The sequence below is a fragment of the Chiloscyllium plagiosum genome, chromosome 16, assembly GCF_004010195.1.
Source record: "Chiloscyllium plagiosum isolate BGI_BamShark_2017 chromosome 16, ASM401019v2, whole genome shotgun sequence".
Lineage (NCBI taxonomy): Eukaryota > Metazoa > Chordata > Chondrichthyes > Orectolobiformes > Hemiscylliidae > Chiloscyllium > Chiloscyllium plagiosum.
Genome location: NC_057725.1, coordinates 45292436 through 45298435, shown reverse-complemented (window position 1 = coordinate 45298435; position 6000 = coordinate 45292436). Strand labels below are relative to the sequence as shown.

At 40.6% G+C, this 6000-nt stretch overlaps 1 protein-coding gene across 3 annotated transcripts in view; it reads left to right on the top strand.

Annotated features, from left to right (window-relative positions):
• The window catches only part of LOC122557851 (cytosolic 5'-nucleotidase 1A), a 66591-nt gene that overhangs the window by 4654 nt on the left and 55937 nt on the right, over nt 1-6000 (top strand). Inside the window, exon 1 of one of the 3 annotated variants that reach the window (XM_043705969.1) lies at nt 30-376. The exons of 1 other annotated variant lie outside the window; for it this stretch is intronic. The gene's annotated coding sequence lies outside the window, so the exon portion shown is untranslated. Of the gene's footprint in view, nt 1-29; nt 377-6000 lie in introns of those variants that run through there. One more of the 3 variants, XM_043705972.1, reaches the window with a different exon arrangement.

The following is a 6000-nucleotide window of genomic DNA, read 5'->3' as shown; positions in this document are numbered from 1 at the left end:
CACCTCTTTGGGTCGGAAGGAGATCAATACAATACACATCCTTTTATTGTTACGTGTACTCCATTGTAGGAGTACAGTGTAAAACGTTTCCAATGTGTGCCTTCTTATGGTGATATCTTTAAATACAAGTACCCAGGTACAATTCTTGGATACAGCAGAGGAATAAAAGTAGTTGCATTACTTAAATTTGAAAAAATAATGTTAAAAATAGGACATTACATTAAGGTGAGGAATTTAAATAGACATTACAATGTAGCAGCTTAGTACAGGGCCTCTGCACACACTATGACTGCCCATGCCGGACCCCAGACCAACAGCTGACTCTGTTCCACTTCAAGCCCCAGTCTGATCCGCACTAGCACAAATCTACTCCAGGGTAAGTGCCAGGATTGCCTCCACTATGCTGGTCTCCTCCTGGGACTTGTTAAGTACACAATGCTGCACTGATTTAAGCTGTATTTCTGGCAGAGTCCAAGGTTGTTTCCTGCATCCTGCAAATAATATACTATTCAGTCACTGTGGAAGGTTGCTGGTGAAGTGAACCATGTTATTCAGTATACAGTTGACCTTATTGAGTGTTGTCATAGTTGTGCTCCTCCAAGCAAGTAAATATTATCCCATTACATTTTTACTTGTTTCCAATTGTTGGGATTATTGAACAGTGAGTCTCCTCATTGTAAGCATGTTGGGGAGAAAGTGAAAACACGAATCAGCACAAGACATGAAAATAAAATAACTGTTGACAGGTCTGGGAATATGGCCTCCTTTGCCTGAAGTTATGTTCACAAGGATCTATCTTTATGATAAGCTCTGTACTAATGATATTTGGGGTCGAGAACAGTGTTCAGGGTGTTGTATAATTGTGAAAAAAGTTTTTTTTAAAAAATAAATTGTGTAAAGCTTTATGGAGTCATAGAGGTGTACAGCACATAAACAGACCCTTTGGTCCAACTCGTCTATGCCGACCAGATATCCCAACCCAATCTAGTCCCACCTGCCAGCACCCAGCCCATATCCCTCCAAAACCTTCCTATTCATATACCCATCCAGATGTCTTTTAATGTTGCAATTGTACTAGCCTCCACCACTTCCTCGCAGCTCATTCCATACACGTACCACCCTCTCCATGAAAAAGTTGCTGCTTTGATCCCTTTTTATATCGTCCTCCTCTCATCCTAAACATGTGCCCTTTAGTTCTGGGCACCCCACCCCCGGGAAGAGACTTTGTGGATTTATCCCATCCGTGCCCCTCATGATTTTATAAACCCCTATAAGGTCACCCTTCAGCCTCCAATGCTCCAGGGAAAATAGCCCCAGAATATTCAATCTCTCCCTATAGCTCAAATCCTCCAACCCTGGCAACATCCTTGTAAATCTTTTATTTAGATTAAATTTTATGAAGACCCAAGTAGCTACTTAAGGAATATTAAAAGGGTTCACTAGAGGAAATCATGTTACATTGCTTCTGATTCAAACATAAAAAATAAACAAGGTGCCAGATGTAAGAAATTGTGTGTTCATAAAACACAATCAGATAGTATAATGTTGATCTGTGTAATTAACTTTAAATTACAGATATTGTTTGCTACACAGATGCCAACATGAATCATTGTACAGTGTGACACATTAATATTAAGGAAGCTCATCCAAGATTGCGCAGAGTAAGGCTCCCGCTCCGGAGCTTGTCTGCTCTGACCATTTTTTTCCTTTCTTCTTTTTTGTTTGTTTTTAAAAGCTTCTTTAAAAAAACTTTCTGAAATACCTTTTAAATTTACTTGGATGGAATTGGTTGGGAATGGAGGCGAGGCTGTCACAGGGAGGTGAGTCCCTGCTGTAAATTGTGTCTTTTTATTTTTACAATTCTTTCTTTTTATTGTTATGCCAGGTTTCTTAGAGTCATAGAGATGTACAGCTTGGAAACAGACCCTTCGGTCTAACCCATATTTATTTTTTCTATTTTATACAAAATACTTAAGTATGTGTATCTAGGTATCTTGCACCTAAGATGATACCGAGAGTGGTGAATTGTAAACTTTTCACTCTACTCGTTTGAGTACATGTGACAATAAAGCTCAGTCATTCAAGTCGGTAACATTGAATGGCACCTAGAAGCCTCAAGTCATACTTGTAATATAAACCCAAATTGGTACCGGGGTGGAGTCTTTTTCTCGAGTCTATGGGTGAAGGTCAGCCAAAAGGTGGAAGGGCTTCTCTCATGGATGGATTTTCTCATGCAATTAAATCTTCATTGATTATATAATGTGTAAAAGATCAAATTTTATGAGCAGGCAGATAGGAAGTTATACACACCCCTGCCCTAACCCATCAGGGCCTTCCAAAAACCATACTTAAAGCACAACTGAACAGCTCTTCATCTCTACAATCCAGGAGAATCGATCTCTGTTCATCACCCTAAGATGCCAGAGGCCAGATAAATTATGTACATTGCCCTAGTGATGCTTCCTCTTAAAAACTCCAGAAGAGAAGGGCACTGCTTTTTCCAAGGATGGTAACAGAAGGCCATCCTGACTATGCAGGCAACCTGGCAGAGATGGTTTTGGAGGTAGCATCCAATGGATGGCTCGGGAAAACCTGCTCCAGTTTAGCAAGTGGATGAATGATGTGCACTAAGTCAACAAATGTCCTGCTTGATGCTTCATGCCCCTTGACCTGTTAGCATTGCAGTCACTGCACAGAGCTGTCAAACAAAATTGGATACAAGGAATCTTTAGCAGATGTGTTGGGCAAAATGTGACTGTCACTTCATTGCTCTGCTAATACAGATGTAAAACAAGTTGTATCACAGTACTCCTCATATATCCGTTAGTCATTAAGCTTAAAACATAAAAGGAGCCACAAAACTCAGCAGTTCATGCATCATCAGCACACCTACCTGTCTTCACATTTAGTAGAACATATTCTTCAGATATCTTTTGACCAAAAGTTTGCAAAGCAAAGGGACACAAGCGTAAAAGATTGTTTTGTGATGAATCTCACAAGTACCTCAGACACACTCAGCCTATAATACCTGATTGGTTTTCATCACTTGTAGTTTTCTGATGGCATAGAACACTTTTCATTCAAAACCCTTAAAGTATCTATTTTTCTTACCATACGGACATCATAATCCTGGGGATTGATATCTTTACTTGCATGTATCAATGCAGGCATAGTCCTCATCTTCCCATGCGCAATGTCTCTTGATGTTTATTTTCCTCTGCAGAAGAACATTCGCAATAAATTTGTCTGTGTCTGGGGAGTACTAATGTGCTCTTCTTGAGTGATCCAGGCAATGGAAGTGCATCTTCAGAAGACCAATTGTTTGTTCAATGATGGCCTGATTAAATGCTTGGGCAGCATTGTAGCTCTGCTTAGCATCAGACTGAGAGTTGAACACTGGCATCATTAGCCATATCTTCTGGGAATACTGCTCATCCCCCATGAGCCAGCTGTAAATTTGATGCAGTGGAACAAACAATCAAGGAACCTAAGAGCTGTGTAGAATGAAAGTATCATGACAGCTCCATGGATAGTGGGTGCATACCTGCAAGGCTTGTTGCCTGTGGTCACAAATGAGCTGAACCTTGAAGGAGAGAAATCCCCACTTGTTGAAGAATTGGTAGAATGATCCCCTGGATTTCTAAGTGCCACATGCTTGCAGTTGATGACTCCTTAAACCTGAAGGAATCCACCGATAACTGCAATTCCAACAGCTAGAGTACCTTGCTGCAGGTTGGGACATGTGTTGTCATAGAGGTGTGAAAGGAACAAGTGACTGGGAAATTCAATACCACTGATCTTCAGTGTTACAGGTATAGATTTACCATCCTAGTCACACGATTGTCGATCTACCTGTAGGAGGTGTCAGATGGAGGTGACAGTATCTCTAGTCATGTGGAGATATCTTCAGCACTTTCACTCATCTGCAGTTGCTGCAGTGCCTTTGGTACTGGTGTCACGTTATAGGAAGGATGTGAATGCATTGGAGAGAGTACAGGAATGATTTACAAGAATGGTTCCAGTGACAAGAAAGTCCTGTTATGAGGAAGATTGAAGAATTTGGGACTGTTCCTCTTGGAGAGAAGAAGCCTAAGAAGTGATCTGACAAAAGTTTTCAAAATCTTGAGTGGGCTGGATAGAGTAAATAGGGGAAACTGTTCTCACTCAAAAGGAGCAAGAAAATAGATTCTAGATTTAAAATGCTTTATAAAAGCTGCAACTGAAGTGAGGAGCTTTCATTCAGTGAGTAGCTTGAGTATTAAATGCACTGTCTGGAAGTGTAGTTGAGGCAAGTTCAATTGAGGCATTCAAGAAGGCATTGCTTGGTTATCTAGATAAAAATAATGTGCAAAAGGTACCAAGGAAATGTAGGAGACTGACACTAGGTAATGATGCTTGTTTGAAAAGCCAGTGTAGGCACATTGGGAGAAAAAGGCTGTGTCATAATATTCCTGTGATCTGTACACATTCTCTTAGTACATTGCCTAACCAGTGAAGCCACTGGTTCCCTACATATACTGCTTATTCATATACAGCTGCAGTCTCCTGAACGTAATGTCTCTGAATCTTTTAGCACTGGGCATTTTCCTCTTCTTTAACCTTGGCAAATCTGGTACAGTTTCTGGGTTAAGTTAAACAACTGTGAGGAAATATAAGAAATGATGTATTTGTTTTCCACTTGAGACCTTGACTAGTCATGCTACCCATTACTTGGCCACTCGTGTGTTGAATGAAAATCTGCCCAATCATCATTGCGGTGTGTTGCATCCTCTCTGATCGATTTACCGCTTCATTGTACTATGTGAAAGATGTTTACGTTGAGCAAATTGCCACATGCATGGAAAACAATTCAGTTCTTGGAGGCCTCCTTTATTCCCTGTAATACAGTCTTACAACCTTGGAATCTGTAGCCTGCATACCAGTTTCATCCTGTGTCCTTAACTTTCAGATGCATTGGCCTGTGAATGCTTTTGCATAGCTGCATGTGGAATAATCCCTCGCCACCAATACTTTCACCGCTACTGGTGAGCCGTGGGACTCTTCTTTTAAGAATTCAGTAAAGTGTAGGACGTGGTGGGAAGTTGATGTTAGGATATCATAGAGCTTGCTCATTTTGTTTTGCAGTGAGCACTTCCCTTCATTTACAGTGCTCGTGCATTTTTCAATTTCTGTTTCAAATCCATCACTTGGGTATGTTTGTATTGTGCAGGAACACATGCAACCAAATCTCAGGGCTCCTCCCTTTGGACTGCACTTTCTCTGTGAAACCTTTTTTTGAAAGCTGATGTAGAAATGATGTTTGTAAATGTTTTATTTAATTTATTTACTTATACTTTGCCCAACATCATCAGAAATAGCCTTTTTCTTTGGCATCCTCTCTGTCCTCCTTCGATCTCTGCCTGTCACTATCATCTGTTCCATTATCTCCCTTGAGATTCCTGTCCTTTCCCTTGATCCCACGACATACAGATCTCCTTCACCTTCTACCACCCCTGATTCAATTTACTGTCCTTTCTCCCTTCCTAGCACCCCAAATCATCCACTGTGTTTCTCCCTTCTGCATCTTTTTTTTAAACCTCCTTTCACTAGGGTCCTTCCAACGCCCTACTCCATTCCTACCATTCCTTTATACTTAGTCCCATTTTATCTGAAGCTTTTGAGTTGAACCCCTGCTTGCCTGCTCCTGTCAAGTTTTTTTTTGCCATTGGCTAGTGTGGCTGCCTTGCTTGAGCAGGCTTGTTGACTCTGTCAGGCTTCAGCTTTGATGCTTGTAGTGACAGGAGGATGAATTGGATCCCTTTTTAACCCTCTCTTAGTCACAGTAAATATTTTTAAAACTCTTCTTAGCACACATCTGCCACACATCAACTGAAATTTGGTTAACCACATCAAAATCAAGGAATTGTGAAATTTTCTGAAGTGAAAGATGATGGAACTTTATTACCAACTCACGCTGAGAAAAAAAATCATAAACTCCAACATCAGAAACACACACAAAAA